Source organism: Apis florea, unplaced genomic scaffold, assembly GCF_048593485.1.
Source record: "Apis florea isolate Af1SG1 unplaced genomic scaffold, ASM4859348v1 contig_3772_pilon, whole genome shotgun sequence".
In the NCBI taxonomy this organism is placed as follows: Eukaryota; Metazoa; Arthropoda; class Insecta; order Hymenoptera; family Apidae; genus Apis; species Apis florea.
The window spans coordinates 1,939,604-1,954,331 of NW_028256845.1; the positions used below are offsets into that span (position 1 = coordinate 1,939,604).

Sequence of the window (14,728 nt, forward strand, 5' to 3'; positions counted from 1 at the left end):
GTGAGAGACAGTCCCGGGAAAATACTCGACTCGGAAGTTTCCGCCGAGCCTCTCTCCTGCGTATCGCTGGTGTTTCAATGTGCCAACACCAACACCATCCTGGCCGCGACGCAATTCTTACCTTTGGATAGGTAACACCTACACACGCTCTCTTGGCGGAATTAATTTCGAAAGCAAAATTAAGTACGAGAGATGGTAAATACAGTGGAAGGTTTCTGGAAGAGGAAGCTACGAGGTAAACTGGAAAGATCGGTCGTGTTTTCGCTCGAAGGATGGTGAGCAGATGCGCGATTTTCGAACGACATCCAATCCGAGAACGTTTGTCGATCTTTCGCGAGAAACTGCGGGAATAGATTTCGCGAAAGGAAGAAACACCTGGTACGATAGGTTGGTGGGTGTTTAAATGTGGCAAGTTGGTCGGCAAGTTGCGATCTCAGACTATTTTCCTTCTGGAAAGGGAGACGTTACGTGTCCGGCTAGTTTATTGCGACCATTCTAAAGACGGTCGATGGAAGTATTCTTCCATGGAATAAAAATTTCATACCAGTTTCGCGAGATTTGTGAGACAGATGTCTCTTTCGATTGCGAGAAATTATTTATTTTTTCAAATTGGTGTTGAAAATTATTAATAATATTCTCTTCTCAATGCTGTTGATAATAAGATTAAAACGATGCTCTTTTCGATAAAAAATCGATTCGTTTAGAGATCAAAGAATGGGGATTAAGGTGATACATGGAATTTTCTTTTCGTCGAATAATTTCACAATATGTTGCAATATGTTTGTCGACAATCTCATTGGCGAATTCTTTGATACGTGAACCGTCGACAGAGCTTTTGAGAAGTTCTCGAAAGTGACGTTGATCCCTCCTTTCGTTACCCGTTGCGACTGTCGCTCACAATTAGCCGTCCCGAAGGATCTGCCAGCCAGGAAGAAGAGAACAGAAGGAGTGCCGTGAAAATAGAGGAGAACAAAATGAAGGACGAGAGAGTAGGATGGGGACGAAGAAGTGACTGCTACTTGATGGCGCATCTTACATGACAGTCTTTGTAGTAACTATCAGATAACTCCTTTCTGTCAACCCTTCGCATCTTCTATTTTCTTCCACTCCTAACTGTGAAAGTCTTCTTCTCGCTCTGTTCACGAATAAATACGAGAGAAGAGAAGAGAAGAAAGAAAGCGAGACAGGAAAAACGAATTAAGCGAGTGTCGTAATTATACTAAAATTAGTTGAAATGATAAAGGAAATAGGAACGAAACGATATGTGCGATATTAAATTATTAATAATATTCATTTTCATTTGAATACCGTTAGTATTATTGCAAGAAGATAGAGAGAGAAGAAAATATAGAATTATGCGATAAGTAAAAAATAACATTTGATTATTGATATTTCTCAATATGACCAGACATCAACGATTTCGACCAATATTTATTAACGATAGAGATATCGTGTTTGTTCAATTATTTCGAATAACATTATTCCACTACTATAAAATTCAATTTCCCATGTTACTATTTATAATCACAGTCACCGGGACAAAATCACACGGGAAAGACAATGTTAGCCTACAACTATTGCTTACTGCCCCCGATACTGCGAACCAATGTTCATTTAGCTATCGATCAACGTTATTTTCCACCACTTTTAAATAACTGGAAATAAAAAACACCAAGCGTGCATTCTGCAGAAACGATGTTTATCATTACGCTTCACCAGATATATAACACGTACAGAAAAATATAATTATCATTCGATATTCTTTAAACTTCGTTCCACAGGTATTTGGCGCGTCGTCGTCACACGGGCAACAACGAACAAACCGAACCCTCGTTCGCGTTAATTTAACACCAACACACGCCAACAGTTTTCGACCGCGTATCGTCGGACCACTCACACGTAGCCACCGTCTGAGGAAAGCATGAATGCCCAAACGAAGGTGGTGCGCCGTAGGCAGGGACAGCTCATTAATATTTAGACGTATTTTGAGCGGCGAGCCACCACCATCAGCCTCGCTAACTCCGGCCCCACGTCGTCGTCGTCGTCGTCGTCGTCGTCGTCATCGTCGTCGTCGTCGCCTTTATACATAATTATACGCGCGAGATTGGCGAGCATCGCCCGCCTAAAGATTCCACATCCAGCCGGGAAATTTTCCCCGAATACAATTCGCTGGTGTCGTTAGAAAGCAGGAGGGGAAGTGTTATTGTTCGTTCTCGCGTCGAATTTCCTCGATAGATTCTCACGTCGAATAGTAGACTATAGTGATTGTGAGTTTTCGAGAAAGTTGTGAGAAAAGTTTTAAAGCATTCTTTTTTTTTTTTTTCTTCCTTTCGATTCATCTAAAATCAATGGATACCCTTTTCGTTGAAATTTTTTTATTTTTTTCTTTTTCTCGTCGAAAGATTGTGAATCTGTTAGATATATGCTTCAAATTTTATTATTTGAAAACAGGAATTAAGAAGAAGAAGAAGAAATAAATTAGAATTGGCTACGTATGAAAAAATTATATAGTTCTTGGTTCTTCTATTTGCGTTTATTATATTTTTCATAAAGTAGTTGGAATAATTTATTTTGGATCTTGTGGAAGCAAGAGAATATTTGAAAGAAAGGGGATCGATTGCTCGATTCTGATCGACAGGAGAGATGATTAAAATTGTTGTCTCCCCTTAGGCATCTAATAGTCCGTCTCGTCTAGAACCAGGGCTCCGCAAAACGTCTAGATTACTCGAAAGAGTGTACAAGGAGGGAGGGGGCCTCCTGTGATTTGAGAAGTTCCGATAATAGACGAAAATAGTTGGACCATCGTCCTTTGTGCCGTTCCTCGCGTAATTTCCACTGATCAAGTCTTATTCATTTGGCCGCTGTTAATTAACCCCTTCCCGAACCTGATCGACGCGAAAAGATTTTGATTAAAACGAACGAGAAAGAAACTTTAGCAATTCTATCCTTTGATATGAAATTCTGTCAATAAGGGAATAGTTAAATTGCGACAAAAAAAAAAGAAAAAGAAATTGAATTCAAATTCTAACAATCAATCGACTTTTTTCCCCCAAACGTATCAGAAGACTCTTTCGATAGCCAAATCATCTCTTATTCTTAAATCTCCGTTTAAAACTTCAACCCCGATTACAAATTTAAAGACACTCAATGGTTGCCAATATCCATAACGTTGCCCAAGCATCATCGATTACGATCAAACAGCAACAATTTGGCCGACGATAAAGGAATCTAAAGGCACGAGAATCCCCACGCACCCTGTAACTAATACTTCAGGAATTCATTACTCGTGGCCAGGGACGCTCTCGTCTGGATAGTTAAAATCCACGAAAATCGACGTGTCCGCCCGTGGAATGGCGGAATCGTCGAGGATAAGGTCGCCTCTTGCCGCCGGGATTACACGTTTAACCGTCAAAAATGAGGCTCGCGGGGGTTCGAAAGGGGTTCCAGTCGAAGAGAAACAACGAGCCGGGCTAGGGAAGAGGAGATCCTCTCCTCCAACGTTTCCTAATCGATTGCCACGAGTTTTAAACTTTACGCCAACGTCCCCTTTTGCGCCCTCCAGCCGTTCTTCCGTTCACTTCGCAAGCCCGGCACCGAAGGAGGAGGAACGAAGGAGCGGACGATAAGAAAGAGGACGAAGGCCGTGGTGGTGAAGCGGGGAGGAGAGAAGCAGAGGGGACGAAGTCTGTAAATTTTCTTACATTTTATGAGCCATCAGAATTTCATAACCTCGAGCCAGTCCGCGTGGTACTTTGCACGGGAAAAGTTTCTCGCTTCTCTCCTCGTCCGTTCTTTCCCGCTTTTTCGCCCCCGTGTCCTCATCTTCATCAAGCAACCAGCAAGAGAATGGATTTGGGAACAACCAGGGAGGATTGGAACCGGCTCGATGCAGCTCGCGGGATAAAAATCTGTGGCCAGATCATGGTTTCGTATCCATGATTTTTACCTCGACTCTTCCTTAAAATCGGTGGCGAACGAAAATTCCTCCGGAAAATCCTCTGTAACGTGGTGAAATTTATATTTCAAAAAAAAAAAAAGCACGGTTAAGGTCGCGGTTTTCCACAACGAGTAATTGAACGTGGTCGCGTTAAAGCGGATCTCCAATGGGTTCGTATTAATTGCGACGACACGGACAGTCAACAATGGATACAATACGAGAAGCGATCAATGAGTGGCGAAGAGTATATTAACGCGCCTCCTCTCATTCACAAAACCGCAAACCGCTATCACTTTCTCCTTCGATTCATTGATTCGCCCCCCACCCTCTATGTTCACTTTATCGGCCGTTCTGCTATTCGTCGTTCCGCCTCTTCCTCGTTTCGTTTATTATCGAGGACATTACATCCGCTTTCCCGATCGCGGAGCCCGTTGATTAACGAAATCTCTCGACGACGACGACGACGACGCGACGCGTGGCTCGCGTGTCTCGAAGTCTCGCGCTTTCGCGTGACTGCGCGCTTAAACTGCTCGACGTGCTTGACGCGGCCGTGTCGATCGCGAACTTGTTAACTCGCGTCTGACTGACAACGTTTCTGATTTCCCGCGCGTGTACGGTATTGGTATTTCGTGTTCGTCGAGATGAAGTTGTTTGTCGATGTGCGTCGATTTTTCCGCGGCGGAACAACGGATCGTCCTTTCTCGTTGAAATTATTTTCAATGGATATTTCTCTTCGATCGGACAAATGATCCATGACAAATGATCGGGATGAAATTTGTAAAGTACAAGTGTTAAAATGAAATATAGGAAATTGGATTATTTTGAATTTTGAAAGTCTTAATTGTGAAAGAATCGTTGTTGACAATATTATCGTTTAGTGTTAAAAGTCTTCTATTTTTCATAGAATTTAAAAATTAAACGATTATTTCTAAAAAAATATTGCAAAATCATCTCTGTGAGTTAAATATCCATTGATAGTATCGACTGAGAAACTCCAACGGAATTCTTTCTCGAATAATTGCGAGATAAGTTGTTTCCCTACACTCTCGTAATAAAAATATACGCGAAACGAGACGGTGCATCGCAAGAGGGTTTTTCTTCCAGAGAAAAACGCGTTCCCTCGCAAATCGAGGGAAAAGTCTGAAAAGAATATCATACCGCTTCCGTTCCGCGTGGGGAAAAAAAAAAGGAGGAAAGGCGAGTGAAGTTTCTCGAAGCGAGCGTGTATCGAGGTGAATTCGCGAGCGTCCCCATAATGGCCGGAGTGGCCACTCTCGTGCCTCTTTTTTCCCTCGAAAATTGCTTCACAGGATAGGTTGCAAGTGGGCGGTTCTCAGCGCCGTTGGAACCGCCGAGAATAGAATAAAGGTCGTCCTTGCCAGACGATGAAAGCACAGAGTGGCGAGTGGAAAAGCTCGGAGACGTGTCGGCCATGTTGTCAGCACACTTTCGTCCTCCCTCTTAAATATAAATGTATACGCGCGAGTCGCCGCGATAAAGCGCCTCCTCCCATGACTTTCTGAGCCAGGCTATGCTACACATTATCTCGCCTCTGTGTGTATGGTGTTTATTGCGAGGCCATAAAAATGGCCGAGAACGAGAAAAATAATAAATAGGGAACGCTCGTGAATATTACGAAATTTTCTTGCTCCTTGAAATCTCTACGAAGAAGTATCGAAACTGAAGGAACGATAGTGATGGTGATTCTTTTGATAAATGAAAGGAGAAAGCAAAGAGAATGCTCGTGTAAATGATGAAAGTTTGCTACTTTTTGGAATTCTTACGAAAGAAACATCGAAATTAAAAAAGAATGATAATTTTGAGATGTTTAAAAATTTCAGAAATTATTATTTATCGATATTCTATTTGTCATAACTATTTTGTTATTTCTTTTAATTTTGAAATCGTTCTCTTTAATTTCGTAGGAATTTCTGGAAACGTCGAGGATAGATTCACGCGTGCCCTCGAGGTCTTTATCCTCCCTTTATCGTGAAACAGTTTTGCCCAATCGGCACGGGCAACACGCGCCACGAAATAATTGCAGTCATTCCGAACCATTCACTTTATTGGTCAAGATAATCTCATCGCCCTAGTTCCACGTCCTATCCATTTTGTCCTTCTACGTGACGTTTATCTAACTTCGTAAAAAAAAGTATTGCCCATTGGGAAGATCCCACTTTATCTAACTGTCGCAAAAATAATTTCCTCTTCTATGCAAAACTTTTCGATGATCGTTACTTCGCTTCTCACATCTTGAAAGATACAAAGATTCCTCGATTTTTAAACAATAAAAATGACTAAAGAATCTAAAACTTGATTTATATCCAAGACTCGGCATTTACCATCTTTGAATTCACAAATGTCCCTTTTAATTTTAATTAAGAAAGACAAGCCGATAATCGGGGAAAGAAAATGAAATAATAAAAGATGAATAATTTGTTGTTAGGCGAGGGCGCATAGTTTTATCGGAGACGGTGGAACAGAAGCAGTGGAAGCAATCCGAGTACGTTCAAGCAAACAGCACAATTCATGGGAACGTGGACGAATCGAGGCACACGCGTACACGTATGGTGGCAGTTCGCCGCGAGTCGGCCGGCGATATTTCACCGAGGCAAATCGGGTGAAATGGTTCAGAAAGGATCGAATCATCCGCGTTTTGGTCGAGCAATCCGAGCACACCCCCACTGTTGCCCGTCTCTTTATCTTTTTCCATCCACGTCCCCTTTCCTCCGCATTCTATCTCGCGCACAGGTGTTTATCCGACCGTACACCCGACACTATTTTCCCCCTTTCTTCCCTCTCGATTCCTCGCACGATCATCCCCAGATTTATATCTCATCGGGAGAGGAAGCCAGTTCTGCTTCCGTTTATAGGGCACACGGACGAGGCGCAGTCGTTTCAACGAGATACGATTTACTATTATATGCTTCGATTCGTACATTCGTTACGTAATCCCGATTCTTATCACTCGAGCAGGGTATAAATAAATTTTATTTAAAACGCTTTTATTCAAACTCGTCGATCACACCAATCGTTCACACAGTTAGAGGAGAAGCAAGATTATCGGCGTAACACGCGATTGTTATTATCGCGATGAAATCGTTTGAAAGATGAAATGAAACGTTTTCGCCTACTTACAGGTCGATCGCGCGATCAGCAGAGGCACAGTGTTCCACTCTCCCTTCCGAGAAATGTCTCTCCCTCTCTCTCCCCCTCTCTCTCTCTCTCTCTCTGTCGAACGTAGGAATGCGTGGTCGTTCAATCACACCGGTTGATCGGTCTTAGATCCAGTCTGGGTTGCAAGCTTGTTCGTTTCCACGAGGTCGACGTGCGTCATTATTGAATGCGTGTGGTGGATGATGGGTTGGTACGCGTACTCGCGCGGAAATCGCCGTGGAAATCCTCGGCCGTGGATATCCTCGCCGTCGGTCGTACGTAACGATCCCCGCTCATGCCGTGAGAATCTCTCGCGGCCACTTGTCTTGGGTAGCCGCCAGGAGCCGCGGGGGCTTCAGAGAGAAGGAGAGGCCAGGCGTTACGTAGGAGGAGGTGAAGATGGAGTAGGAGGAAGAAGGTGGATAGTGGTGGTGGCGGGTTGGAGGTGGCGGTGATTCCAACCTCGTGGAGAAAGGGGGATGAGGAGAGTTGCAGGAGGTAACGCGAGGGAGAGGGCGGAGGTATTCTGCCCCACCCGTACTCGCCTCTGATTGGACCACCCCCGCTTCGTTTACCCCGGCCATCCCTCTCCTCCTCCTCTGTCTCTTGCACCTCTTCCTCTCCTCCTTCTCCTTCTCCTCTTACCGCCGCCGCTGCTCCTCGTCATCCACCTCATCCGCCTCCTCCTCTCCTGTACCCGCCGCCTCAACCTCCTTCTCTTCTATCGGGCTACCTTCTACCCGCTTCTCTTCTTCTTCTTCTGGTTCGCGCCACCTCGCTCTGTCCGACTCCGCGCGTAAGAACGCCCGCCTCTTTTTCCAATGCACCGGAAAACAGGTGCGGAAGCCGGTCGTGGGGATTCCAGGATTTCTACTGGTTCTCCGGGAGAACCATCGCCGGCTTGGATCCCCCCGGCCTTTATTCCCAGGATCTCAGGCGTCGCGGAACACCCTTCGCCCCTTCGTTGCATTTTGAAAATTCTCTATAACGAAAGAGAGGACGACGTAGACGAGCGACGTGGTGCGGGTGGTGCACGCTCGATAGGCGTTTAGCCGCTCTCTCCAATCTCTCCGTTCGCGTTACCCGTGTATTGCGACGCTTCGGTAAACTGCCTCCGGAATCCTCTCCTCCTCTCTTTCTCTCTTTTTCCCTCTCTTTCTTTCATCTTTTTATTTCGTCCCAGCCTTCTTTTGTCGTTTCTCGTCCTTTCGATCGTTTACTTTTTCCCAGTGATCGATAAAAACGGCTCCTCGAATGGACGTCGCGGGTGCTTTCTTCCCATTTTGAATTATTTTTTAGAAATAATCTGCCAGTTCTTGTTGATGCTTGAACACGCTTGATCGTTAGAGGGGAGAGAATTTTTCTCGTTCGTTTCGTTTCCTCGATTCGAGCCAATTTCCCAATCTCGAGCGCGACGCGAAACGTCACCTGTTCTCCATCGGACGCATCTCCTCCCCTCCCCTCTCACCGCGGAACGATGGTCGTACTCCGAGCGGAATAAACGATTCGCACGTTTCGACTATAAATTACGGCGCATTTACGACGAACGGTGGAAAGGCATCCGGGACAGGAGACGGACAGGGAGAGGATGCCTTAAGGCGACGGCATTTCGATAATTGGAAACCAATGAGGCGGCAGTGGGAGGGTTTCCAAGCTAAAAATCAACCCTTCCGCCCCTGGCTTCGGGCCCTAATGAAGCGAACCTTCGCCGTTGCCAGCCGACGTGCATGCCTCCGCGTCGTATTAATTGCCTGGCCCCCCTCGACTTCTCGTCCCTCGCCGTCCTTCGCCCTCTCCCACATTTAAACCACCCCTCGACTCGCCGCGTTTCGCCTCCTCTTCTTACGTCCCGCGTCTCGCAGTTGGCCGCGATATCGCATTCTTCGACAAATTGGATCACGCTATCGTGCGAACGACCGATGGTTACAGCGGCTAACACACGGGCGGCGCGATGGCGCTCGGAGGATGAGTCTTCTCTGAGGGGAGGAATCTTTTGGGACGCGATACGTTTTCGATGGCCGTGTTTTCGAGAAGAAAATTCGCTCCCAAATTTTCTTGGGGAAAAGTTTTGGAACGATATTTTTCGATGATTTCTCCTTCGAATTTCGCAGAGAAATAATATTATTCGATCGAGTTATTTTAAAATACAAGGTGGATTAAGGGAAACGTGTAGCTTTCATCGTGGGAATTTCATTGTTTAGATTCGTTCGAATTAATCAATAACTAGAATAGAAGAAAGGAAAATGGAATGGAAAAATTATGTGTAAATTAGTTGACAGGTAACGATAAAAACGACCTTTGTTGGGCATTCACTTATTTCAACCATCATAAAAGCTATCAATCATTCCAACACGAACTTCCTTGATGGAATTTTTCAAACTATATTTTTTTAATTATATTTCAGTCACGTTCTACTAATTATATTGATAACATATTGAAGTATTTTAATTGAAAAGAAGAACGAATTCTATGATATGGATTATAACGTTATTAAACGTTAAATTTAAGAAGAAAATGAAACGATTAATTTAATTGTCTTTTCAATGAAATCACGTTATTAGAGAAATCGGAATATATTTAATGTATCGTTTAGAAAACTTTTACTTTAAATCTTATGGTTTTGGAAAATATCGGGCGATGCTTCTTGGCCCTTGCCTTTAAGGTTGTGCGAGGTTAGGGCCATTCTGAACGTAATTCCGTTAGGTAGGCCTCGAATCGATATAATCAACGAATACGCAGGGGGTGAGTTTTCACCCACCACTGCTTCCTTCGCTACGATTCTTCCTCCTAAATTCAACCCCCTGCTCTGCAATCTTCGGACGCTCTCCAGCACGACCCTTATTCCTCGGAAGGGTGCGCTACCCGATTCGAACCTATCCGACGGTTTGAGCCCGCGTCATCGAGAGGAAATCTATCTTTGGGATCTCAGATTGCCAAATATTTTTCAAACCCGTCAAATCATTTTCGATCGCTTGAATAATTTCAAAATAATCCGACAATAAAATTTAACAACACTACAACGAAATTAATCTTCGAATAAAATAATATTGAACAATTAATAAAGTACAATGATAAATTAACCGATTCGTTCACGATGTTTAAAAAAATCAAACCGAAAATAACGCAAGAGCTCACAAAAACTGCATTTCCATTTCGCACCCTTCACATTCAAAAAGAGAAACGAACACTTACATCTCGAATCTGCCGTATGAACGCGTCACCAAACACAAACTTCTGCCCCAGGCGTGTCCATCTTGACTTAATTTTTCAACTGAACCAGCACATCGGGATTTAAAAAAAAAAAAAAAAAAAGGAAGAGACACAACAAGTTCTCGCACAGTCCCAACCGTTGTTGATAGCTCGGTTAGTCGATCGACACGAGCGTTGAGCACCGTCGGCGACGTGGAACGTCGAACCCGTTCCACGGAAGGATCGAAACGGAAAAATGAGATACGACAAGTGCTCGGTACTTTCGATGACGAAGCCAAGACGGCGGAATGAACATGGGCGCGAGATGTGGCACACCCCGAGACCTAGACACTACTGAACCAGCCCCATGGCAAACCTTGTTAACGGCAGTCGACAACCAAGTTTAAACTTCGGGTAACAATTCCCCTACCAGCTAACTCTCTCATTCTCTCACCCTCTCTCTCTCTCTCTCTCTCTCTCTCGGTTTCTCTCCTCGCGTGCTCTCCCCCTCCCTCCCTGGAACCATCTCTCCCTCCCCCCTTTTGTCTCTCGTTCACAACGACGGAAGGTGATAGAAGAATTCTTAAGAAGCTGGTGTAATTAATCATCCCTCGTTCGAATCTACCTACAACGAGCAACGAGGCCGAGGGTAAAGTTGGCTGCGGGTGTCGAGAGAAGTTGTTTCGCGAAGAATCGATCGGTGGATGGTTTGGAAAAATTTTTTTTAACCGCCCCAGAGTAGAAATACAACTCGAAAAATAAGTTATCGTGGCGTCGTTTCTAACAGAATTTGGAAATCGGTTTCCTAAATTAAGGATTTACCCGACTCTCAATTATTGATCACCCAGATAAACTGTATACGTAATTGGAGGTACACTCTCGTTAAGAATTCACAATGTAACGTGTAATTCTCCACCAATTTCAAACAAAGTCCTGCTACTCTCGAAAACCACCTTGTTTCCAATAAAAGTACGCATCAAATTCGAAGAGAATCAGTAACCCGAGCAAAAGTATCCTCGTCGAATTCCAACCTCTATCTAAACCCAAGACGAAGAAGAAACTGTGGAAACGGTAGCAAAGAAGTCCTCCTCTCGCACTTGGCCTTGATCGGCTCCTCTGTCTTTGGAAAGCGGGGCGGAACGCGCCAGCTGTCGTTAACCCCGTATCGCGGTGATCCTTCGTGGCCGAAAACGCGGCAGACACGGTGAGAGTGAGGGAGAGAAAGAGAGCGAGAGTGAACGTAGGGGCCTTCTACCAAGTTCACCGCAACCTTCTCGAGCGGCGCGTTTCGGTGCGAAACTTGGTAGCCGCGTAACAAGAAAGAAGTAACTATCGTTGAAGCGGACTAGTTTGTTCAATGGCACGAGCCGAGGCTGCGGGAGGGGGGTGAGAAAGAGAGAGAGAGAGAGAGAGAGGAGAAGGTGAGTCGAAGTTCTTCGCAAGAACAAGAACAAAGTTCGAGACCAAAGCACCCCCTTCTGTTCCTCTCCTGTGGCCCCCCTACCATCCTCGGGCCCCCCTCGTTGCCCCCCAGTCGAGCTTTTCGTGTATGTATGTACTCTTGGAGATGCGCGCACTCGCCTCTGCGACCAGTTCACCTTGGAAACTTTGACGAAAATCAAATTCCAAGTGCACCGGTTACCCGCCCACGCGGAAGCCTACGAACTTGCCGCCGCGAGGAACGCGCCAGGTCGCGGGAACGCCGCGGACGGAGCGGAGATGCGATCGGGATCGGGAACGTGGACCATAGAATTTTTCCACCGGATTATTCTCCGTGGATTTCAAGATATATTTAAGAATAGGAGAAGTTTGGTGAATTTTGGTGGATTTTTTTTTTTTTTTTTTTGGTGAGAACGAAACGCGTGTGAATTCTATGCGATGATAAAGTTCGATGGTTCAGTGTTTAGATTTTAAGCGAAAAAATACGTTATCGTTCGATACTTGTTCCAATCGTGTTCGAATTATGTATGAAACAAGCGGGGAACCAAACGTTAGATCTAACGTGCAATCGATTAGTGAACGAATCGTGCGTTTCTCGCTTAAATTCTTGTAAATTCGAAAAAGAGACTAGCAAGCGTGAAATATCAACGATTCTTAGAAGATTCGTATAATGTCGAACAAAAGCAAACAACACTTGTAAAACTTGGTACTTACTCGTTCACCTTCGATCGAGGGAAGAGGCAGCGGTCGCGGGATGGATGGCAGCACGCAGGAAGGGCGATAGATGATCCGCGCGCGAGCGGAGAGAAACGCGCGCGGAAACGGCGTCATCGAGCACCAATCGTTGATCGGTTGGTCACACGGTTGAGAAGAGATGAGAAGAGAACGCGCGATATCGGGAAGAGGATAGGCCGTGATCGACGTTGGCCAGCCGTACTCGAAGATCCGTCCAAACGTTGCGCGCTGCGACGTCGGCGAGGAGCGGCGATTTTCCACGAGCAACCCCGAGAGGTCGTACGCGGCGAGAGAACGGCGGCAGCGTGAGTAGGAGGACGCCGGAGGAAGAGGAGGTGGAGAACGAAGAGGCGACGGAGGTGGAAGTGGAAGGAGCCAGAGGAGGATTTCGAGCTGGTATTGGTGAGAGGAGAGAGAGAGGACCGCCGCGTTGCTACATCGTCAGGAGTTGCGCGGCTGTGTGTGCGCTCGTGAGGAGTTAGATTAGAGGAGAGGAGAGAGAGAGCGGCGAGCGTGGAACGGAGAGATCGAGGAAATACGGACGGTGAGGAGGAGAGATAGACGGAGACGGAAGAAGAGGATGGGGGAGGGTGGTTGGATGTGCGCTACCACGAGGTGGTGGTGGTGAGAGTAAAACTTTTCTCGCTTGTGTTCGTACGTACGCATCGACTCGCCTCCGAGGAAGGGAGGCAGGGGGGGCCACACGGGCAGAAAGAGAGAGTGGAGAGAAGAGAAGAAGAGAAGAGAGAGGAAGAGAGAGAGTGAGAGAGAGAGAGAGAGGCGGATAAAGGTGGAGGAGGAGGAGGAGGAGGAGGAGGAGAAAGATAGGGCGTAGTACGATTTTGCTGGTACGGAGACGAGCTTCCAAGCAAAACGCGTGGTCCACCTCCGAGTTATTTCCTTTTCCAACCACCCTCGTCTCCCCTTCTAGGCCCGCCCCATCCCTTACACCGCTTGGACGGCGCAAATTATTACCCGTCGCAGGTGCATTTTTTTCTGTTACGCCGTGCGGAGCGTCTCCGCTTTCGAGGAAACCGCATCGTTTCTTTTCGTTCGCGAGGAAGAATATCAACCATCGTCGGTGGAGAGCCGGTGGAGAACTGCGGTAACCGTCAAATCTCGTTTCGTTTCCGCATGGAGGCGAACAGGAACCGAGCTTCACCGTAAGTTTCGTTGCCGCGTCGAAATTGCGAAAGAAACATGCGATACGAAAAATTATTTATTATAACATTACACCGGATACTTCATATATAAGATAATTGTTTTCAAAATCCAAAAGATAATTGCAAAAAATGTGAAACTGATCTCCATTCGCGTTTCTCGAGCAATCTTTCGATCGATAAAATCCACCTACACCGCGATATATTTCGAAATCTCTCGATAGTTCCAACGTTCGGAAGGAAAAGTGTGGCTCGAAGAGCGCGGCCACGATCCTTCCAAGGGGACTCGATCCGCGAAGAAAGAGACGCGAAAGCTCGGCTGAATCGTAAGTGGAAAAGCGAAGATACCGTATGATCGCGGACAACAGCTTGTTCGTCGACGGTAGGCGGGCTACCGAACGTCAAGTTTAATGCAGATTAAGGAGCGCGGGGGCTGGAGGGTCCTTTGTAGAACGCGTTTCGTTCGGTATTAGCTGGAAGTAGCTCGTAGAACCGTGGTATTACCTGGAATTACGTCTCAATCTACCGTGGCCGTCGACTAAACTAATATTAAAACTTTTAACGTAGTTAGAGCGCGGCCCGTGGTTGCTTTACCGTCCGTGAAGCTTCTCTCTCTTTCTCCCACTTCCTCCTTGCCTCCCTCCTCCTTTTAAACCCTCTCCCTCCCACTCTTCACGCACACACACACACACACACACATATATATAAACGTATGTACACGCGTGTACACACTTGTGTACGTGTACACTGTGTGTCCATGTCTGCGTGCACACGGGTTGCATTGACCGAACTTTGATGTGTTTCCTGCACAAAATTCACCTCCGAAGTCATAAATTAGCTACGGAGACCGATGCGTCTCCTCTCCCTTTGGCCACCACCCTCGAAGCTGCACCAATACACCAAGCCCTGCTCGAGAGACCGTCAAAAGCAAGCACGTATCTACGACGGCTCCCTCGAAATTGTCCGAGAGCTCCGCCGGATCGGCCGCCTCGATCCAGGATAAACTCATTTTTCAGCCCCGATCCTAGGAAGCGAGCGGGCGAGGCAACGCGTTCCTCCAACCTTCCTTCCTTCCTTCCTCCTTCCTTCCTTCCGTCCACCACCATCGCAC

General features: G+C 46.1%; 1 protein-coding gene across 4 annotated transcripts in view; it reads right to left on the reverse strand.

Moving 5' to 3' along the window:
• Nucleotides 1-7,139, reverse strand: part of LOC100865253 (uncharacterized) — a 178,951-nt gene extending 171,812 nt beyond the window's left edge. For all 4 annotated transcript variants that reach the window (XM_086915321.1, XM_086915320.1, XM_086915319.1 and 1 more), the window contains exon 1: nucleotides 7,076-7,139. The gene's annotated coding sequence lies outside the window, so the exon portion shown is untranslated. The remainder of the gene's footprint in view (nucleotides 1-7,075) is intronic.
• Between the last annotated feature and the right edge of the window lie 7,589 nt (nucleotides 7,140-14,728).